Source organism: Hibiscus syriacus, unplaced genomic scaffold (genome assembly GCF_006381635.1).
Source record: "Hibiscus syriacus cultivar Baekdansim isolate YM2019G1 unplaced genomic scaffold, ASM638163v2 tig00110020_pilon, whole genome shotgun sequence".
Classification (NCBI taxonomy): domain Eukaryota; kingdom Viridiplantae; phylum Streptophyta; class Magnoliopsida; order Malvales; family Malvaceae; genus Hibiscus; species Hibiscus syriacus.
In genome coordinates this window covers 1,082,311-1,105,344 of record NW_024062568.1, presented here as the reverse complement: position 1 = coordinate 1,105,344, position 23,034 = coordinate 1,082,311, and the positions used below count along the sequence as shown (strand labels likewise).

Below are 23,034 nucleotides of genomic sequence, written 5' to 3'. Positions count from 1 at the left end.
AACGCTATAAAGCAAGATTGGTTGTCAAAGGTTTTCAACAAAAAGAAGGTATTGATTACAATGAAATTTTCTCTCCAGTCGTGAAGCTATCTACAATCAGACTGGTGTTAAAAATTATAGCTGCAGAGAATTTACATCTTGAGCAGTTAGATGTAAAGACAGCTTTCCTTCATGGTAATTTGGAGGAAGAAATCAATATGAGGCAGCCAGAAGGCTTCATAGAGGTAGGCAAGAAAAACCTGGTATGCAGGTTGAAGAAGAGCTTGTATGGTTTAAAACAAGCTCCTAGACAGTGGTACAAGAAGTTTGATAGTTTCATGAGTAGCAGTGGTTTTACCAGATGCCAAGCAGATCATTGTTGCTACATCAAGAGGTTCGACAATAGCTTCATTATTTTATTGTTGTATGTTGATGACATGCTCGTTGCAGGCTCAGACATGCAAGAGATTATAAACTTGAAGCAAAAATTGTCAAAGCAGTGCTATGAAGGATCTGGGCGCTGCAAAGCAGATTCTTGGGATGAGGATCTAGAGAGACACAAAGTCGGGGACTTTGATATTATCACAGGCTGAGTACATCAACAAAGTACTCTCCAGGTTCAACATGCAAGATGCTAAACCAGTAAGTACACCTTTAGGTGTTCATTTCAGACTCTCCAAAGAACAGTCACCAAAGACGGAGGAAGAACGTGTACACATGGTGAAGGTGCCGTATGCCTCAGCAATTGGAAGTTTGATGTATGTTATGGTTTGTACCAGACCAGATATTGCTCAAGCAGTGGGAGCTGTTAGCAGGCACATGAATAATCCGGGCAAGGTACACTGGGAAGCAGTCAAATGGATCCTCAGATATCTGCGGGGTACCACAAACAAAACACTTTGTTTCAAAGGTGGAGATACGATACTGACAGGCTATGTAGATGCTGACTTAGCCGGAAATGTTGACATCAGAAGGAGCACTACAAGGTATGTCTATACTCTAGGAGGAACCACAGTGAGTTGGGTTTCTCAACTACAGAAGATAGTTGCTCTCTCCACAACTGAAGCAGAATATGTCGCTGTTACGGAAGCCAACAAGGAGATGGTTTGGCTCCAAAGTTTCTTGGAAGAGTTAGGCAAGAAACAAGAAAACAATGTCTTGTATTGCGACAGTCAAAGTGCTATACATATAGCAAAAAATCCGTCTTTTCATTCCAGGACAAAGCACATACAATTGCGATATCATTTTATCCGGTCTCTTCTGGAAGATGGGATTTTGAAACTTGAAAAGATCAGTGGAGCTCAAAATCCGACAGACATGTTGACAAAGACGGTGACTACAGACAAACTGAAGTTGTGTTCAACTTCAGTTGGCATGCTAGAGTAACAAGACTAGAAAAGATGTTGCATTGATCGAGGTGTGAAGACAGATTAAAATCAGTCTTTAAGTGAGAGATTGTTGAAATTATTAAAATGGTTTTCAAGTTTGGTAACCAACTTTGAAAAAATGGTTTTCAAAGTTTGGTAAATGTTTCTTTGAAAAATAGTTTTTCAAAGTTTGGTAGATGTTTGTTGAAAAATGATAATGGGATAATCACAATTAATCCCTAGGCTTTAGGGTATTTACAAGATTAAGTCCTTAAGTTTCAACTATAAATATCCTAGCTCATTTAGCTTCAAAACCATCCCAAAAATCATTTCTTTCTCCCAATACTAGAGAGTTTTCTTTTGAGTAGTGAGTGTTTTGTAAACACCTGTAAATTTTCTCTCTTAGTAAAAGATCTGCAGCAGTCCGGAGACGTAAGCACAATTGGCTGAACTCCGTTATCAATTTCGGTATTATTTTTCTGCTTTTATTTCGTATTCTCACAAATCTGACTATAGAGAAATTACTTGTTACTTGGTTTATTTCCCAACACGATGGTACTACATTGGTGAATCACTCAGGTTCGATTCATCTCCGACAGTAAATACCTCTTACCATAACTCATAAACCACGACAGATAATCTTTTAAAACCATCATATCATGCATCCAAACTAGTTGTTGATCCGGTGTAAGAGTCTTTCGTGAGTCTCACAATTTTACTCATTCTGCGTGCTTTAATTTTAATTTGTGTTTGATTTACCCCGTCTGTTGACTTCAGTACATTTTATCCAAATCCATAATAGGTTCGGGAACATATTTCAGATATCCAAATTCGAAGAAGCATTACACTGATATCATCTTCACAAATATCAGACCGTGGAGTTGTCATTTTCATCTCTTGAACATAATAAACACGTTTCTGGCCAAAAAAAAAAAAAACTCATAGAGTCTCTTTTTGAAGTATCATTCAACCAATCCGAATTCAAATGGCGATAACATTACGAGACAAATCCAAATTTGCTATAAAAGACCTGCATGAATACCTTGAATCAATGCAAAAAAAAAAAAAAAAAACTTGAGAAGTGCTAGCAAAGCTGATCAAGTAAACTAGCACAAAATGCGAATATCGGTGGCTGCTGCTGTCTTAGCTACTGTTTGCTTTGTAGCTTCATATGATTAACTAGAACCAAATATGTTATCTAACTGTTGTATCTACTTACCTTACCAGCCTATGGATAACCATCTAGACCCTAAGGCTAACTCCATCACTAAGGACCAATATATAAGTTTATACAGCATGAATAACGAAGGGTTGAACCCTATTCTCTTCCCCTTAGCTTTAGAATGCTCATCGTCTTCCACTCGTCATTTTTCATATAATTACTTGTTATGACTCTCTGTCCAAACTAAAAAGGATAAATCGTCTATAACCTTCACAATCCAAATTTTACACTCAACGGATATGAAAGTTATCAAATAAGTTAATAATCAAATTTCGTTTTTCATGTTTATAATATGCAATGCCTCATTTATGTTTAATAGTTAAGTTGAAAATATGAATAATAATCAATTAAAAATTATTTAAATTGATAATATTGGAAGGATGTGAATTTAAACACGTTAAACTTGTGTTATTTTTAATTTAAGGGTTTGGGGTCTGGTAGTTACAACAAACTTTGGCGTATTTTAACAAAGCTGTAAATTTTCTTTAGCCTCGTGTTGTTAGTGAGATTTTATGATACAAATTAGTTACCACAATTTTTGAGATAAACTAATAGTTTAATTATATAAACATGTGCATGTTCTTGATATTTTGGTCATCGACTTGTCTTTTCCATCTTGTGAACAAAATAAACGTAGTGTTAGTACACCACATATCTGACTCTAGCTCCTCGGTAAGTACGACTACAATACGAGACAAATTATTCAAAGTAATTCCTATAAAAGCCTTGCATACCTTAATTAATGCAAAACGAATATTATTGGTAGGTGCTGCTCTCTTAGCCACCATAAGCTCTGTACTTTCTTCCCAAGATTTTACTTTCTACGCATTCGTTCTCCAATGGCCGCCTTCTGTTTGTAATTCCCTGCCATCCATGGTCTATGGCCACAACGTAAAGATGCCAGCCCGGTGTATCCCGGCGATGCCGAGTGCAACGAAATTTTTTTTAGGCCAACAAAGATTGACGTGAGCAAATCTTGCTTTGAATTAATCTATGGATCGCATGCTTGTTTTTGTATTACTTTTTCTTTCGTGAACTCGTAGGAATATTTGAGGAAGAAATCCTTCTACACGGGCTTAAAGCAAGATTGGCCAAACCTTTTGGATGAAGCGGGTGGTGATTCGGCATTGTGGTCAATTGAATGGAACGGGCATGGGATCTGTTCTGATCTCCAAAACGATGTCGTTGGCTATTTCATATATGCTTTCGACCTCTTCAACGACCGAAAATTCGGAAATTTAAGACAAGGTGATTTATTTATACACACATTTCATCCTTTTTTGAGTAAGCCAATTAAATAAGATGAATGATTAGAAGTTTGGTTTTGGCCCTCCTGTTAGGAAATAAACCGAGTACAAGTAATTTCTCTATAACCAGATTAGTGAGAATGCGAAATAAAACCGGAAAAATAATACCCAAAATTGATAACGGAGTTCAACCAATTTTGCTTACGTCTCCGGACTGCTGCAGATCTTTTACCAAGAGAGAAATTTTACAGGTGTTTACAAAACACTTGAGAGAGAACTGGAAGATTTTTGGGATGACTTTCAAGCTAAATGAGCTAGGGTATTTATAGTTGAAACTTAGAGACTAATCTTTGAAAATACCCTAATGTTCAATGACTCAATTTTGTAATTATCCTTATTACTAAATAATAAAATATTTAGCAACCCATGTTTTAAATTCAAGCAGCCACCGGCTGCTAGCTTTTCTTTGACCAACAATCTCCCACTTGAAGACTGATTTCAATCTGTCTTCACACCTCGATCAATGCAACAACATTTCTAGTCTTGTTATTCTAGCATGCCAACTGAAGCTGAACACAACTTCAGTTTGTCCGTGGTCACCGTCTTTGTCAACATTTCTGCCGGATTTTGAGCTCCACTAATCTTTTCAAGTTTCAAAATCCCATCTTCCAGAAGAGACCGGATAAAATGATATCGCAGTTGTATGTGCTTCGTTCTGGAATGAAAAGACATATTCTTTGCTAGGTGGATAGCACTTTGACTGTCGCAATACAAGACATTATTTTCTTGTTTCTTGCCTAACTCTTCCAAGAAACTTTGGAGCCAAACCATCTCCTTGATGGCTTCTGTAACAGCGACATATTCTGCTTCAGTTGTGGAGAGAGCAACTATCTTCTGTAGTTGAGAAACCCAACTCACTGCAATACCTCCTAGAGTATAGACATACCCTGTAGTGCTCCTTCTGATGTCAACATTTCCGGCTAAGTCAGCATCTACATAGCCTGTCAGTATCATATCTCCACCTTTGAAACAAAGTACTTTGTTTGTGGTACCCCGCAGATATCTGAGGATCCATTTGACTGCTTCCTAGTGTACCTTGCCCGATTATTCATGTACCTGCTAACAGCTCCCACTGCATGAGCAATATCTGGTCTGGTACAAACCATGGCATACATCAGACTTCCAATTGCTGAGGCATACGTCACCTTCACCATGTGTGCACGTTCTTCCTCCGTCTTCGGTGACTGTTCTTTAGAGAGTCTAAAATGAACACCTAAAGGTGTACTTACTGGTTTAGCATCTTGCATGTTGAACCTGGAGAGTACTTTGTTGATGTACTCAGCCTGTGATAACATCAAAGTCCCCGACTTTGTGTCTCTGTTGATCCTCATCCCAAGAATCTGCTTTGCAACGTCCAGATCTTTCATAGCAAACTGCTTCGACAATTTTTGCTTCAAGTTTATAATCTCTTGCATGTCTGAGCCTGCAACGAGCATGTCATCAACATACAACAATAAAATAATGAAGTTGTTGTCGAACCTCTTGATGTAGCAACAATGATCTGCTTGACATCTAGTAAAACCACTGCTACCCATGAAACTATCGAACTTTTTGTACCACTGTCTAGGAGCTTGTTTTAAACCATACAAACTCTTCTTCAACCTACATACCAGGTTTTTCTTGTCTGCCTTTATGAAGCCTTATGGCTGCCTCATATAGATTTCTTCCTCCAAATCACCATGAAGGAAAGCTGTCTTTACATCTAACTGCTCAAGATGTAAATTCTCTGCAGCTACAATTTTCAACACCAGTCTGATTGTAGACAGTTTTACGACTGGAGAGAAAATTTCATTGTAGTCAATACATTCTTTTTGCTGAAAGCCTTTGACAACTAATCTTGCTTTGTAGCGTTTGCTCCCATCGTGCTCTTCTTTGATCCTGTAGATCCACTTGTTATTCAGCGCTTTCTTACCTGGTGGTAATTCAGCTAATTCTCATGTCTGATTTGACATAAGCGAGTCCATCTCATCTTTCATGAAAGACTCCCACTTGACTGAATTCTCCGCTTGCATTGCTTCATCATAGCACTCTGGTTCACCATTGTCAATCAGTAACAAGTAGTGCAAAGAATGAGAATACCGTTGGGTTGGTTTAGGAATTCTGGAGGAGCGCCTCAGTTCTGGTGTGCCTGGTTCTTCTTGAACTGCTTCAGGATTGATCTGAACATCATTTCCAAAATCTCCTCAAACTCGACAAATTCCTTTGTTTCAGCTTCGATGTTGGAGCTACTTGATTCCATGGTTAACCTATCTTTGTACATCACATTCTCATTGAAAATGACATCTCTGCTTCTGATGATCTTCCGATTTTCATAGTCCTAAAATCGATAACCGAACTCATCACCACCATAACCAACAAAGACGTATTTGTTGGACTTGGTATCAAGTTTACTTCTTTCAGCAGAATCTATGTGTACATAAGAAATACAACCAAACACTCTTAAGTGTGAAAGATTTATTTATTTCTTTCTCCAAACTTCCTCTGGTATTCTGCCATCCAAAGGAACTGAGGGCCCACGGTTGATCAAGTAAGCTGCAGTGTTGATAGCTTCAGCCCATAAAAATTTGGGCAATCCGGCATGTATCCTCATGCTTCTGGCACGTTCATTCAGAGTTCTGTTCATACGCTCTGCTACGCCATTCTGCTGCGATGTCATGGGAACTGTTGTCTCCATCTTGATCCCATTATTTGCGCATAAATCTCTGAATCTACGATTTCTGTACTCTCCTCCATTATCAGACCTCAACCGCTTGACTTTCAGACCAGTCTCATTTTCCACCATGACCTTCCATTTTCTGAAGGTATCAAATACTTCTGATTTCTTCTTCAGAAAATAAACCCACACATTCCTTGTAGAATCATCGATGAAGGTGACATAATATAATGAGCCTGCAAGAGATGGAACTGGAGATGGTCCCCATACATCAGTATGAACCAACTCTAACTTTTCAGCCTTGGGTGTCTTACCAATCTTTGCAAAGCTGACTTTCTTTTGTTTGCCAAAGATGCAATCCTCGCATAGTCCGACATCTACATTCTTTAGATCTGGCAGCTTCCCCTTTGACAAAAGTGTCTTCATCCCTTTCTCGCTCATATGGCTAAGCCTTTGGTGCCATAGGTTTGATTTTCCATCAGCATTTGCTACTGCAATGATATTCTCTAAATTTGAGGTTATATAGAGAGTACCAGTTTTCTTACCATGAGCAATGACGAGTGCTCCTTTGGTAATCTTCTATTCACAGCCTGAAAAGGTTGTGCTAAATCCTTCACCATCAAGCTGTCCTACAGAAATCAAATTTCTTTTAAGGCCAGGAATATGTCTCACTCCTTTCAGCGTCCAGGTGGTCTGGTTTGACAACTTTAGTCGGATGTCTCCTTTTCCGACGATCTTCAAGGTTTCATCATCAGCTAGATGAACCTTCCCAAAATCACTACTGACATAGTTCTCCATGATTTCTCGGCATGGGGTGGAGTGGAAAGATGCCCCTGAATCCAAGATCCATGATTCAATCGGACTGTTGACACTTAAAATCATGGCATCACCTGTCTCCTCTGTCACGTTAGCAGATTCCTATGCGCCGGTATTTTTATTCGGTGCTCGACAATCTCTTTTAAAGTGACCCTTCTTGCCACAATTATAACAGGTAAAATCTTTCTTTCCCGTTCTGGATTTTCCCCGTCTGGATTTCGATCTGCCATGATTTGAATTTCTTTCTGAAGTTCTCCCTCTGGACTCCGTGTGCAAGGCTGAGGAGGTTGATGCTTCACCCGATTCTCTCCGTCGAATTTCTTCGCTCAGTACCAGATCCTGAACATCTTCGAATTTCAATTTACTATTTCCCGACGAGCTGCTAACTGCTGTAACAGTAACATTCTAACTGTCTGGTAGAGATGATAAGAGAATTAAAGCTCGAACTTCATCATCGAATTCTATTTCCACTGAACTCAACTGAGTTGTAATTGTGTTGAGTTCATTTAGGTGTTGTGCCATCGATGCCCCTTCCGTCATCCGCAAATTGAATAATCGCCTCATGAAGTGCACTTTGTTTGAGGCTGATAGCTTCTCATACATACTGGAGAGAGCCGCCATAAGACCCGCCGTGGTCTTTTCCTTTGCTATGTTGAAAGCAGTATTGCGGGACAACGTCAGTCGGATAACTCTGAGGGCTTGTCGGTCGAGAATAGCCCAGTCTTCATTCTTCATGCCCTCTGGTTGCTTTCCTAAGAGGGGTTGATATAAATTTTTCTGGTACAGAAAATCTTCGATCTGCATCTTCCAAAAGCCAAAGTCCGCACCATCGAACTTTTCAATTTTCACCTTCCCTTCGTCTGCAGCCATCGCTCCCACTCGAATCTGGCTTCTTTGGATCGTTTTTGACAATTCTTGCGAACCACCGTGTATTAGAACACCTCCGTCGACAAATTCGTATCGCCGACAAAATTTTTACTATTCACGAAATTTACTATTCACGTGAATAATAATGAATAGTAACCTCGCAAAAATTGACAAAATTCACAACCAAAAGCTCTGATACCAGTTGTTAGGAAATAAACCGAGTACAAGTAATTTCCTATAACCAGATTAGTGAGAATGCGAAATAAAAACGGAAAAATAATACCCGAAATTGATAACGGAGTTCAACCAATTTTGCTTACATCTCCGGACTGCTGCAGATCTTTTACTAAGAGAGAAATTTTACAGGTGTTTACAAAACACACTTGAGAGAGAACTGGAAGATTTTTAGAATGATTTTCAAGCTAAATGAACTAGGGTATTTATAGTTGAAACTTAGGGACTAATCTTTGAAAATATCCTAAAGTCCAATGACTCAATTTTGTAATTATCCATATTACTAAATAATAAAATATTTAGCAGCCCATGTTTTAAATTCAAGCAGCCACCGACTGCTATCTTTTCTTTGACCAACACCTCCAACCAGATGTGGGCATTGAAGTTGGAAGATCTTATACATTAGCCGAAATACAGAAGAAATTGAAGGGAAAATATGGAGTAAATCCTCAAATTGCATGTAACACAAAGTTCAGCTGTGGGAGATCCGTTTCTGTTATAAAAGGGTAGAAGGAAGAGGACCTGGTGACCTTCAAGACTGCCCCAATTTGTCGGATTTAAAATATCAGTGTGATAAAAGCGGAGTTCAGCTCCCTCATGCTCCTGCTCCAACTCTACGGACGGTATTGGACGAGGCGCATTCTCAATTACAATTGTAGTTTACTCTTGCTTATGCAATATGTCCTGCTGATTTCCTATTCCTTTTTAGTTGTTGTGTTTGTTTCTGTGTTATTTCTAGTTTTACTGTATTTTGTGGATCTGTTTCAGTGTCACTTTCGCTGTTGTACCCTACTGCTTGCAGGGGCTGTCTTTAACAATAAAACTTATCCATGGTTGAGGGAAAAATGTAATTTGGCCTTAATATTAATATTGAATATTGTTGGAAGCGAAAGCAGGCACATGATATCTTTATAACTCTCGTAATATATTATTGTAAATTAAGATATGAATACAATACACTAGTTGTTAGTTTACAAACACAATTCACAAAAATTTATTAAATCTTTAAACTTATAACTAACTTTCTGTTTTATCTCTTGACTTGAGCATCACGCTCTTCTTCTTTTTCTTACGTCTATTACACTAATCCAATGAACTATATTTATAGTATACATAAAACAACTTAAATAAAGTTTCTAGCAACATGAATTGCCACCATACTAGAATCTTCAACCTTTATCATTTTTACTTTTTCAACTTATTTGTTGTCATAATAGTCTCCTTAATTGATAAGGGCTACTGTTGTGTCACCATGCTTCATTGCCACATTTTATTTGCTTTTGCTTGTCATATCTCTTCAATCACATAGTGTTCTAGCCGTCAATCTTTTCTTTATCATTAAGCCTCCAAAAATCTTCATGATTGTGCCAAAACACATGTTCATTCTTCATAAAGTTTCTACACTAATTATTGCTGACATTTTTAATTGCTTAATTAAAACATTGAATTTTTGTTTTTGTTTCTAATTATATCATTAGGTCATGAACATGATAACGACACATATTGTAGATGAAGATTATTGATGCAGATATCACATCGAAACGATGTTGTTTTGTGTCTCAAAATAGCACAACTAAAATAATGGTGATATCTATGTCGCCAATTATTATCGCGTCTTTATCGAATTAACGATCCAATAATATATTTGAAACAAAAATACAAATTTAATATTTTAATTGAAATAATTGAAAGTTTAATTATATAAACAATACGTGGAAAGTATAGTTTTATCTGATGCAGTTTAACTGAAATTCAAAGTTGCATTGGGTTTGTTCTAGATTGAGAAGCATGTCTTTGATTCTCACTATTCTTAAATTTACCTGGAATTCTCTGATTTATTTCATTTGGGAGGAACCAAATTGGAGGCACTCTACGGGGAGATCAAGGTTGGGGATGAAATTGTAATTTTAAAAAAATATTAGAATCATATATAATTAAGGTTAAGGTTGAGGATGAAATTGTAATAAATCCTCAAATGTAACGTCATTTTCCTCTACTTTGTTCCAATTTTTATTTTTATTTTTAGAAGGGCAAAATCATCTGAGCCCAAATACCCCGACTCATTCCCTCCCTTTTCTCCTCTTTTTTGATCCCTTCAAACGACTGCGTCAATCACCGGACATTACCTTTGAGGAAGAACCGCCATTGCACGGTGGATCTAAACGTGCGACTTGCTGCAGGAAAATCATCAGGTAAAACAAAATATTATGTTTAATGTTATGCAACTCATTTCCTTTTCTTCTTATTATTGTCAATCATTTAATTTAGAAGCGCCGAAAGCGGGAAACTGTTGTGCAGTTAGGATAAAACAAAGATGATATTTATGAATAAGTAAAATTCTGATTGTGCACGGTTTGGGCTATCCACGACGTGCTCAAACATGCACGAAGACTAGGAATTAAGAAACTAATATTGGAAACTGATTGTATGGATGGAATCAAAGCGATTAAGGACGATGCTAGGATACTACAAGGAAAATTTATAGCTGAAGCTATTTGTAAGTTACTGAAGCAGGATTGGGAAATTAAGATTCGACATGTGAAAAGGAACCAGAATAAGATTTTATGAACCAATTTTTAAAATGTAAAAAAATAAAAGGAAAAAGAGAACTTATTTATGAACATAAAGGAACCGGACATACTTATGTTCGTGTTTTTTTGTTTACTATAAAAATTTTGTTCATATTTATTTATTTAGCTTAATAAACGAACCGAACAATTTATCAAAAGCTTTGTTCATTTACACTCCTAATAGTGTGTTTTGACTATTGTTTTGAACTTGATGATTTTTATGGTTTTGAAGTGTCAATGTTGGAATATTTTGTTGTTGATACTAGTTGCAAGTATTGCCTAACATTGATTCCCAGCTTATATTTTGAACTATGTTACTCAGACTTTTTAGTTTCTCTAAAGTATTTATGTCTTACACTTATTTGGATATGGGGTACAATCCTCCAAATATATGAAAAGGCTTCGAAAAATATTAAGCATACGTGTATTCGTCACTCACCTCCGAGTCTGAGTAGCATAGGCATGGGGAATAGATTAAATTGGTCTTTGGTGGTCAAAATCAGATGATGGTTTGATAGCTAGAAAGAGATGATCGTTTAAGAGCTCTTTTCCTGTTTTCTGGTTTTGGTGTTTCTTCAGCTATATATATATCTCTTGCAAATTGAAATGTATATATGTGATGGGGACTTTTTTTAATGAGAGAAACATAGTAATTACTTAATTTCTGTAATGATTTGCCATTTTGTTTTTCCCTTTGCTTAACTTTAAGCAATGTTCCTAAATTGTTCTTAAATGTATCTGGCCATGAGTCTGCATGGATGCAGCACACCCTTTGGTTTCCCTAAAGGTTCAATAAGCGAAATGTTCTGAATTATGCATATGACAAAACCAAACTATATTTTCCCAAGCATTCTGCATATATGTATGTACTCATTCTAGTTTGCCTCAGAATTGCCTGAATTGCTTGTTATTTGTCTAATTTATGATCATTGATTTTTAGGTTTGCCTGTCTTGCACCTTTCCACTGCATCAAACCCTCTACTAAATGGGGATTTTGGTGGCTTATCTCATACAGTACCCTTGTTTCCTAGGCGTAGGAGGTCTTATTCGGTGCCTCGAGTATCGAAGGATGTGTCATACAGTTTCGATATCCCCCTATGACTAAGAAGCCTAAATGGTGGTGGAGGAGTTTAGCATGCCTCCCTTATTTAATGCCTCTCCATGAAACATGGATGTATGCAGAGACAGCATATAATTTACACCCCTTCTTGGAAGACTTCGAGTTCTTGACCTATCCGTTCCTCGGAGCCATTGGAAGGTTGCCGAGCTGGTTTCTAATGGCGTATTTCTTCGTTTCGTATCTCGGAATTGTGAGGAGAAAGGAATGGCCTCACTTTTCAGATTTCATATGATGATGGGAATGCTATTGAAAATTGCCTTGCAGGTGATTGGGACTGTGAGCCGGTGGATGCCGCTTGCTATATATTGGGGTAAGCTTGGTATGCACTTTTGGACGGCTGTGGCATTCGCCTACCTATTTACTGTTTTGGAGTGCATTCGGTGTGCTCTTGCTGGTATGTATACTGACGTTCCTTTTGTTTGTGATGCTGCATACGTCCAAATTCCATACGACTAAGGGTGGAATGATAACCCATTGAAAGGAATGTTGTTCTCTTAAAAGATTTAGGATAGAGTAATTGTGTATGTAGAGTGTATATTGTTAGTTGATTAAGAAAAAATCTAAACAAATGTGTAAATATTATTTCCACACATATTACATGATTGGTAGGTGATGATTTAAATCGTCCACTATGCTACTATTAGGAGTGAGTAAAATACGATTCAAAAAAATTAATTTTTTTACTAGACCCAATGTTAAAAATTCGTATTTTTATAAATTCGACTAGGCTAAAAAAATTAAAATTTGAGTTGAGTTATAAAATATGACTTAAATAACTCAATTTTTAATAATTAGTATATTGATTTTTAAGTTAGGATGGAACCCCTTAATTCTAGATTATGTATATGTATATCGTATATAAAGCAATATGAATATATATATGGTGATAGAAAATTGTTTAAATTATAATCAGTTAATATCATATCATTATAAATATTTACAATTAAATTTAAACAAAAATCCTAACAACATGATTCAATTCGACTCAAATTTTATAAATTTGACTCAATTTGGAAAAAAAATTGAATTATAAATTAAGAATTGCCAACTTGAATAATTTAAAAAAAATTACTTAAATTTTATGTTATTAATCAAGTAACTGCAATGCAAACAACACTAGCTTTTCCACCATGCTATTATGCCACTGTGCTTCATTTTCCTAAAATATTTGTGTTTGGATTTTGTCCAACAGATAGCAACTAAGCACCAAAAAGAGAATAATTAACAACAAAAAATTTAAACAATGATACTAAAACAAAGAAAGAGGGAGGTTCAACCACCACCATTAATCATAGCTCAACAAGTTGTAACCGGAGACTAATCTATCTTAGGAACTGATTGTTGTGTTAACATTTATAAATCTTCAATTTGCTCTACGGTACTAAAATGTGCATTGATTTTGTTGAAAGTTTCTTGATCAATTTCAATTCGAGTGAGCAGATGATGTGTTACTTGTCTGGGAGTCTCTGTGCACTCTTTGTTAAATGTTGCGGGATCTTTCATTTCTGTCTCGGAAGACATCGAGCTTTGATTATAAAGCTGTGCCTTCATCTCCATACACGATTTTAGATCCTCTTCATTTCGAGCTTTGTTCAATTTGTCGACAATATCACTTACAACTGAAGCTCTCTCAACCCACAAGTTTTTAACCTTGTTCAACTTACCGTCCAGTTTATTTTGGTCGTCTGGATCATGAGCACCATCATTTGCTTTAGTTCTCTTAAGCTTTTCTATCCCCTGATCAACAATTTGTTTTATCCTCTTTCTGGCATTATTGGTTCTCACCGGGTCAGATTTTAGGGTCAACTTCAGACCTGAAGTCTGATCTTCCTTTGAAGTGGGGCTAGGCTTAGACCCTTCATCCTCATCGGACCCTTCATCCATAGATTTTATAGAAAAGACTTCCTCGAGTAAACTAATATTCTGCAGGTACCGGTCAAAAGCATCATTTTCAATTTCGATATTTCCATCCTTGAATTCCTTCAACTTGAAAAACCTCCATTCGTTCAAGGATATAGCATCCAGAAATAGCATACCAGTTCAAGGCCTATACAGTTATATAAAAAAGTTGAACAAGAGTCTGTTTACTATTAACTAAACCGCACCTTTCGTGTCAGGTGTTTCTTTGTTCGGACCTGCAGATTGTCGAATTGTGCAAAAGCATTGGAGAGTTGTCGAAATGAGGGAACCCTTAAGGGCGTCCTCAATAACATGCAACAGAGGGGGAATAAGCCACAATTCGAATGATAAACTCAATCAATTTAAAGCCTAGAAAGATAGTGTTGAACAGCTGATGTAGATAACCAATATAATGAAGTCAGCAACTCAAAAACAAAAGAAAAAAACGAAAGGAATTCTAGAGCCAAGGCATTAAATAATCAAATGCTGGCTTTCAGAACCTATGCTAGTTAAGAATTCTTGAAACAGCGTCGGTGATGGTAGAGTAGCAATATACAAAACATGAGAATGGATGTACATTTCCAGCGAGGCCCATTTTGACCAACATGGCACAGCCACGTTTTCCTACATGGAATGTTACATGCATGCAATAAAAAATTTTGTGAACTATATCGGCTCGAAATGACAGTTTCACATAGAAACATAAGTTGTTCAGGCTGATATATACTCTTCTGCATTTTGTGTCATAGTTTCAAAAATGAAAGGAAATGCATATATTGAGTAGCTGCTGATCTTTGCGACTTACACTTGAGAAGACGCCTGTGTTGACTTCTGCTCCGATGGAGGAGTGCTTGAAGTTGGTGACTTCTCTGGAAAGGCTGAATTTGACTTTAAAACTGCAATTACAATGTAAATCAGGAATTGAGTTATTTATGTCTTCATTGCTTCATTCATTAACAATACATATTCCTACATAAAAGATATTCCATTTTCCTCTAGTATTCGTTAACAATACATATTCCTACATAAAAGATATTCGTTAACAATTACAATGTAAAGAAAGGCTGAATTTAACAATACACAAGCTCAAGTATTCACTACTCAGAGCAAATTCCTCATTTTTATCCATATCAAAGGAAACTTCTAAACTCCTTCAGTGACAATTCCTACAAAAAAGATATTTCATTTTCCTCTAAATAATGGGCCAAGTTTGATAACCCCATAGGTGATCGATCACCTTAAGCCCTGCTTTTAGAATAAACTTAAACCTAAGCTCAGAATATTGTTAAACCTTTCAATAGAATAAATGATAATTCCGGAAAAAAGGAAACATATCATCTTGTGAAATAAGCAACTAACAATACTGAAAGTCGGCCCTCAAGAATCAGAACATCCCCTAAAGAAAATGAATCAACTAGATGACTACCAAGAATCCTCAGGTATTTGTAATGTATTTCAAGAAAATACGCATTCTAACAGCTTCCAACATGAAATTTATTTCATATCACCCCCTGACATTAAAACTTCCACTTCGCCTTCACGAGTAACCACAAAATCAGACATAATATGATAACCAAAACAACTGACATTTGACAATAACAAAAATAAACTCATCTTCCAAGTTTCCTAGGCATACCATGAATGTGGCATGGATTTTGTGCTTTTGAGCAACAACTCTTGCAGGAACGATATGGGCACCTGCATAAGAAATCGAAGCAATCAAACACCAGAAATGAAGCTCTTAAAATTCCTTAAATGGATTAAACTAGATAAATATCTAAACTTAATCGCGGAGTTTTAAATTTTACCCCAGTTTATAGCATAAATTTTCCAGCAACTTTTGAACAAACAAAAACCAGAACAAAAATCAACAACCAAATTAAATAAATCCAGAGTCTAAAATTCGAAGTAACTTAACGTATCTTGTTGTTCCATTGGATAAATAAACCATCTCTTCGAAGTAACTTAACCTGGAACGGGCAACATTGCCGCATGAATACATTTAGGCTTATTAAGCCCGCGTTGTGTCTTAGGCAGCGTATCCATACGCTGAAACGGCGGAGGAGGATAAGGTGTGGCCGTCGTCGTCGCCAATGGCGATGAGGCTGACATTTTAAAGCACGTGTTTCAGTCCTCGTCTTCTTCTTCGAGAAATTGGGTGTCTGAGTTATGCGCACTCCGTTGTTTCCTATTACTATTAGTATTATTTTTCAGAGGATAGGTGATTGGATTTGGGGGGATTTTGGAGAGTGTTTGAAATTGGGATTTTGGGGAGAAAAATGATTTACGAGAGGCTGAAAGAAAAATTATATTAGGGCTTATCATATGGGCTGTGTCTTTGGGGATTTAACTTTTAATATCCACCGACTTCTTTTTAGGCTTACAAGAAAAAAGGTTTATGTCTTGTATTTAAGAATTATGATTATAGTACAAATTAAGTGACCTTAATAATAATAGTTAGAATATTGATATGTTGGTTCAAGATGTTAATATGATAGTTTATTATATTGACATAGTGATTTAAAGTATTGATGTGATGTTTCGTGAGTGAATGATGATGACGTGATAGATAAACTTAATTAATTCTTTTATAAAGTTTGACAACTTAATTGTTTCTTTTAGAAAGTTTAATTTTTTATTTAATCTAAATAAAAAAATTAAAAATTATTTAAAATTCAAAATATTAAAATACAAAAAAGTATTAAAATATTAAAAAAGAAATATTACAAAATTGCTAAAAATCCTATTAAAAATTTTAAAAATAAAATAAAAAATACCAAAAAAACCTATAAAATGATATATTAGAAATATTTTAAAAACAAAATTTATAAAATATTAAATATTTTCATAAAAAAGTCTTCAACAATCTCTTATAAGCTTGAATTTCGTTTACCATATTTTCAGTTAAATCTGTCTTGCTTTAGAGTGATAATGCATTTAAACGAAGGTGGTATTCTATAGCTACGATTCTACCATGTCTTTTCTATTTCGTTGAAAATTTTTCATAACAATTTTAGTAATTGAATAATATTTATTTTTGAATATTTTAATATTTTTTAATTTTAATTTTAATTTTTTTTCTTAAAGATTAAATAAATTTTTAAACTTTCTAAAAAATAATTAAATCCTTCTATCATGTAATTATTTCATATGTAAAATTATGTTAGCAGAGCACCATGAACTATCATGTTAATGTTAGTATTAGGTAAGGTTATATTTTCTTTTTTATCAAGGGGTAATGGTTTCAACTTTCAGCCAATAGTATTTAGGTACCTCTGGAAGCAGCCAAGAGGAAGACAAAAAAAAAAGGGGTATTTTGCACCCTAAGAATCAGCATTTCTAATTTTCTAAATTGATTACATGTAGATACCAGATTTTGACATTAATGTTAACATCTTTCAATTCATGTATTTGATGCATGGATAAGCAAAGAGAGCTTGCCCCCTCAACAAACCAAGAAATACATGACCAGAAGACCCGTGAATCGTACCAAAAGAAACCAATCTACCGGCTATTACGACAAAACAGAATCGGAGGCAACTGTAGAGACGGCACCTCCCCGATTTTTACTCCTCTTTCCATATCCTTCCTGTCACTCTAAGCTTCAACTCCTTCCGATCTCCTCCCGAGAAGAACAAAGCCATGTTGCGTTGGATGATGAGACCATCGAAACTGTCACGAACCTTCCGATGACTGTCCCTTATGCTCCTTGGCACCCCTTGTCAAATCAACTTCCTCCCATTCCCACCCACCTCAAGGCTGTAGCTATAGTTCTTTGCCTCATTATCATCTCCCATAAACCGCAAGAATGCTATATAAACAGGAGCCATCCCGTGCTGGAAGGCTTCAAAATGCAGGCAGAAGTACTGACCACAGCAACTGAAAACCTTGAAATCGAGAAAAGAAATCCAAAAATCAGTGGCCTGTCTCTCATAGAATCTTTAAATAAAATCTAAAATAACAAGGTTCAGTCTATTGAAAATATCATGGCCGTGTCAAATGACAAAGAAACAGTAACAGAAGAAAAATCTCTTGTTCAAAAGTAGAAATCAACTTCATAACAGCAAAGACACTTCAATAGATTCGGTCCCCCTCTATGCAAGTTTTCAATGGTAGAACAATATGACAATACATAACATTCAGAAAATCAATTTCCAGTTCTTGAAATTAATGGTAGAATAATTCATCTTCTTGAGGATTCAAGAGAAATCAAAATACTGACAGAAGATACGAGGAAAGAATAAGGAAATAATAAGGAAATAATACCGTTAGCATCCATGTAGCATTCTCAACCTCATGCGGATTTGATTTGACATAACGATGGTTGAAGGTGCTGCCACTGTGCATGTCAACTTTGTGATCATCTTTCAAGTGAGCAACAAGAAAAGGAATATCACCAACAACTGTGCATTCTGACCCAGCATAAGGGCAACTATATGGTCTATATGAACACTGCAACTCGTGTTTTAGCTTGCTGTAATATGGATACATGCCTACGCACCCATAACTTTGATATTTACAGGGAAGCTGAAAAGATGCAGCAACCTTCTCCAATGCAAGACAATTACAATAGATGCGGTTGAGCATTACATTGCACCCTTGGCTTGCAACCAGAACACAATGTGTGTCCATTTGAACACTGCACAGAGAAAGAAAACAGACGGTCAGTTTACAGTGTTCGTGTTCACTGTTAAAAAGAATAACAGAATACAATATATACACATATGAATATTGACATAGATTGAAACTTCCTTTTCATGTCATTCATTGGTATACATTATAACATTATTCTCCAATGTGAAGCTTCTATTTTGACATTGATTGAAACTTCCATTTCCCCTTTCCATATCAAATTTTAATGCATTTATCTAAACAAGTTAATTCAATGATTCGAAACTACAACTTACTTAAAGGTAAAGAAATGATCAATAGCTAGAGTAAAACAAGAAAAACAACCACAAGATTATCAAAAGATAACTCATTGAGCCTTTTTGACCAGTTAAGGTGTAATGTAATGCTCAACCGCAAGTGTATGCAATATAGATTCATCTTGTACATACACATGATTGGTAAATATATCTTTAGGGATGAGTTAGCATGAGCAAGCTATGTTGCTTGGACTCTTCATTGTTCTTGAAGTACAGTGTTCAGCACTCACTAACAATAACAAGTAAGATTCCAATGAATAGCAAGAGATTACCAAACACAAATAATAGTATTGCTTAAAGATTTCTTGAAAGTAATCATCAACTACAACGTGTCATACGAACACACCTGATGAATTGGTGGGTACATTGCGTTTAAGCAAACAGGGCACTCCAACAGTTCTCGAACACTGCTAGACACAACCAAATTTGGTTTTGTAGCTGGTTGAGTAGGATCATTCACAGATTCACTATCCAAAATATCTTCATTTTTTGACAGATCAATAATCTCAGGCTTGCTCTGCAAATCATCAAAAAATGGATTCCCAGATGCCATGCTAATACCTATGTGCAATCTAAACTGAAAGAAAAAAGAAAAGCGCAAAATCAGTCAACATTTCACATACTATAAAATTGTTTTATCTGAATCATACTTCAAGAGAAGTTATCATGTTAAATGGCTACTCTGAGTCGGTACTCCGTAAAAAATACTATCATTTAAACGCCGACAAGTAAGCATGCTTTTAATACTTCAGCTTATTTTTTCCATCCATCATCACTAACCCTCATGAAACTATATTCCACCACAAACAATTAATGGGTAAAAACTATTTCATTACAATTGAACGAACAGTCGATCATCTGCAGTAACTCTTTCGTACAATCTTTTCTCTCAAACCAACATAAATGGGTATCCAAAAACACAAATATCAACCTAGATTTTTGCTTTTTAACAGGGCATTTAAGAATCAACAAAATGAATGTAATTAACTAATGTTTGATCATTAGAATTAAACCAATACATCCCTCAATGCATATCATCAAAATTAATACACTTAAAAAGAAAGAAAGAAATAATCAGAAGGACTACATATTCTTACCACCCAATTCTTTTAAACTCCCAATATTTCCCCTTTATCTCTTAAATTCACAGGCCAGCTCTGAATTCTGCCTAATCATCCAAAAAGAAGACAGGTATTTATGAGAAAATCAGATTAGAACTTTTCTTCTCGAAAATACCCAACTAAAATACATAATCGTTTCAAGTTATAACAATGTAGAGAAAACATAAAAAAAAACCCTAAAAAAGAGAAGAATAAAACTACATTTACTAAAAATAGAACTCCATTAAAGAATCAAGAAGATCTAGAGTATTCTAAGAAACAAAATTCATAACCAACCAAAGAAAAAAATCCATGAAATAAAAATACCCAAAAAAGAGAGGGAAAGGAAGCCCAGAAAACGTACCTTCAATTCATACCCAAAAACCTATTTGAATAAAAAGAAAAGCCTTCCATATACGAGTGGAGACGGTCCAAATGAAGAAGAAGGGCAAAAGTTTTATAAAGAAAAGGAGGAACGCTCCTTTTTCTTTTCCCTTTTTTTAGGTATTATATGGGATAATTTGACAGAAATGGAACCGGTGAATAATTTAAAATGAGAGAGAGAGGAGGAGGATTGTTTGGGAATTGGATTGGAAGACGACAATTTCTCGAGAAAGCACAAAGATCAAATTAAAGGGTAAAAAGTACACAAATGATAAACGATTACAATGTATTATTTTGTTGAGTCTCTTAACTATTAAAATAATAAAATAGTTCAATAACTATAGAGGATTGTTTTATTAAGTCTCGATTATTAAAAATTACAAAATAATAATTTTACTATTCATATATTCTAAACTTAGCATTTTTTATTAAAAAAATTAACGGTCGTTTGAGCTAGACGTAAACCTATTGATTGAGATATGATAAAATCTAATTATAAAATCATTTGAGCTGTATTTTATTGATCGACTCTCCGTATATATTATATTTGTCAAATTAGTGCTTGAAATATCATGGCATCGAGAGAGTGCTTAAAAGCAACAATGATACAAGTAGTCATCATTAAAATATAATTTTATCGTATCTCAGTCAGTAGTTTAACATCCAATTTAGACCACCGTTAATTTTTAAAGGAAAATGATGACTTTGGAACATGTAAATAGTCAGACGATCATTTTGTAACTTTTAATAGTCGACAGACTCAACAAAACAATACCTTATAGTCGATGGATTATTTTATAACTTTCAATAGTCATGTGACTTAATAAAACAATACCTATAGTTAGAGGATCATTTGTATACTTCACCCAAAAACAAATCAAAAGTGTTTCAGTTTAAAAATGAGTCATTTTTTGATTAAATATATATTTTGGTATTTGAACTTGGCTTCAAGTTGCATTTTGATACTTAAACTTTTTGGTCCAATTAGGTACCTAAATTTTTCTTTTAAGGTTCGACTTGTATCTAAACTTTTTTCCAATCTATATTAATTTAACTTTTTAGTTTAAATTGGTATCCAAACTTCACTTTTTGATCTGGATTAGTACTTATAATAAATGATATTTTAACTAATTTGAATTATTAAGTCAAGTTTTGGTATTAATTTGAACCTAAAAGCTAAGTTCTTTTATCTAATTGGACCAAAAGGGGGTAGGTACTAAATTGTACATTGAAGCCAATATCAAGTACCAAAATATATATTTAACATTTTTAAAGGTTGAAAATTCTATTCTACGTGGGTTCTACGACCAGGTAGGCACGATTCAGAAGGCGCGTGAAGTTAGAGAAATGAAATGGTAAGTATTTACTTCGATAGAGACTTGAATACAGAAAAGCAAACATTTTCGCGCGTGATTACACGCATCTCAATTTTATTTTTTTATTTTAAAAAATCGTTAAAATTTAAATGTTAGGATAAACTATTGAAATGATTACTTTTGTTTTAATTTTGTTCATTTTGGTCATCAATTTTGAAAAATTATGTTTCAATCACTTACGTTATTGATTTATTAAATTTTGTTCACTTATGTTATTAATTATTACATTTTGATCATTAAATCGTTAACTCATGTTAGTTATATGATGTAACATGTTAGTAAAGAGATTGATTTTTAATTTGAGTCAAACTTCAAATGAAATATCATTTTTATCTTTGAACTTTAGATAAAATATCATTTTGATCCTTAAATTTGATAGAAGCGTTTCGTCGTTAGTTACCACTCACCATTGTTATCATTGACTACCATTGATCTCCATCGAATGTTGTCATCGACAATCGTTGGATCCCAAAATTTTTCATTCATTCTTTTTTATCTATTGGATGCGAATGCGGCATTCATTTCCCCAAAAAATGTTTGTGTTTGTGTTCATTTATTTAGCGTGTGCTAACATGTTCATTTAATGTTCATAAACATATTTATTTAACGTTCGTAAACATTTTCATTTAAATCCCGTTTATTTTTTCTCTCATTTTACTCTTTTATTTTCATGTCAAAGAAAAATAGTGAAATTATGCCACTAGTCCTTAATTTCCTTATACTTACAATATGAACTCTTAAGTTCACTTTATGCTCATCTTAGTCTATACATTCACATTAAAATATTAAAAAAATGATAAGAAAAAGAGAACGGAATAAAGGAGCTTATAAATGAATAGATGAACGAGCTTGTTTGTGATCATAAACGAACCAAACATATATTTATTCATGTTCGTTCTTTTATTAAATTAACATAAAAAATTTGTTCATACTCGGTTTACTGAACTTAAGGAACGAACATTATACGAACAATTCACAAATAATTTATCAAACGCTCTATTAATTTACAACCATAAATTTACCAACGGGTCGTGACCGAAGGCTGTAGTTAAAGCTTATTTGGTACACAAGCCTTCGATGTTTGCAAGGAATTGTCAATTCCTGCTAACTTGTATTCGACTACATCTGTTGCTTTCAATGCTTTCAAGCTATATCTGCCAAAGTTTGACAGTGATGTTAGGTATGAATTCATTGATCTTCCCAAACTGATTC

At 35.0% G+C, this 23,034-nt stretch overlaps 3 pseudogenes; 1 reads left to right on the top strand and 2 right to left on the bottom strand.

Moving 5' to 3' along the window:
- The first annotated feature begins 8,881 nt into the window (after nucleotides 1-8,881).
- On the top strand, nucleotides 8,882-12,609 carry LOC120213382 (annotated as a pseudogene).
- An 848-nt stretch (nucleotides 12,610-13,457) lies between these two features.
- Nucleotides 13,458-16,322, bottom strand: LOC120213137 (annotated as a pseudogene).
- A 1,045-nt stretch (nucleotides 16,323-17,367) lies between these two features.
- Nucleotides 17,368-20,683, bottom strand: LOC120213138 (annotated as a pseudogene).
- Between the last annotated feature and the right edge of the window lie 2,351 nt (nucleotides 20,684-23,034).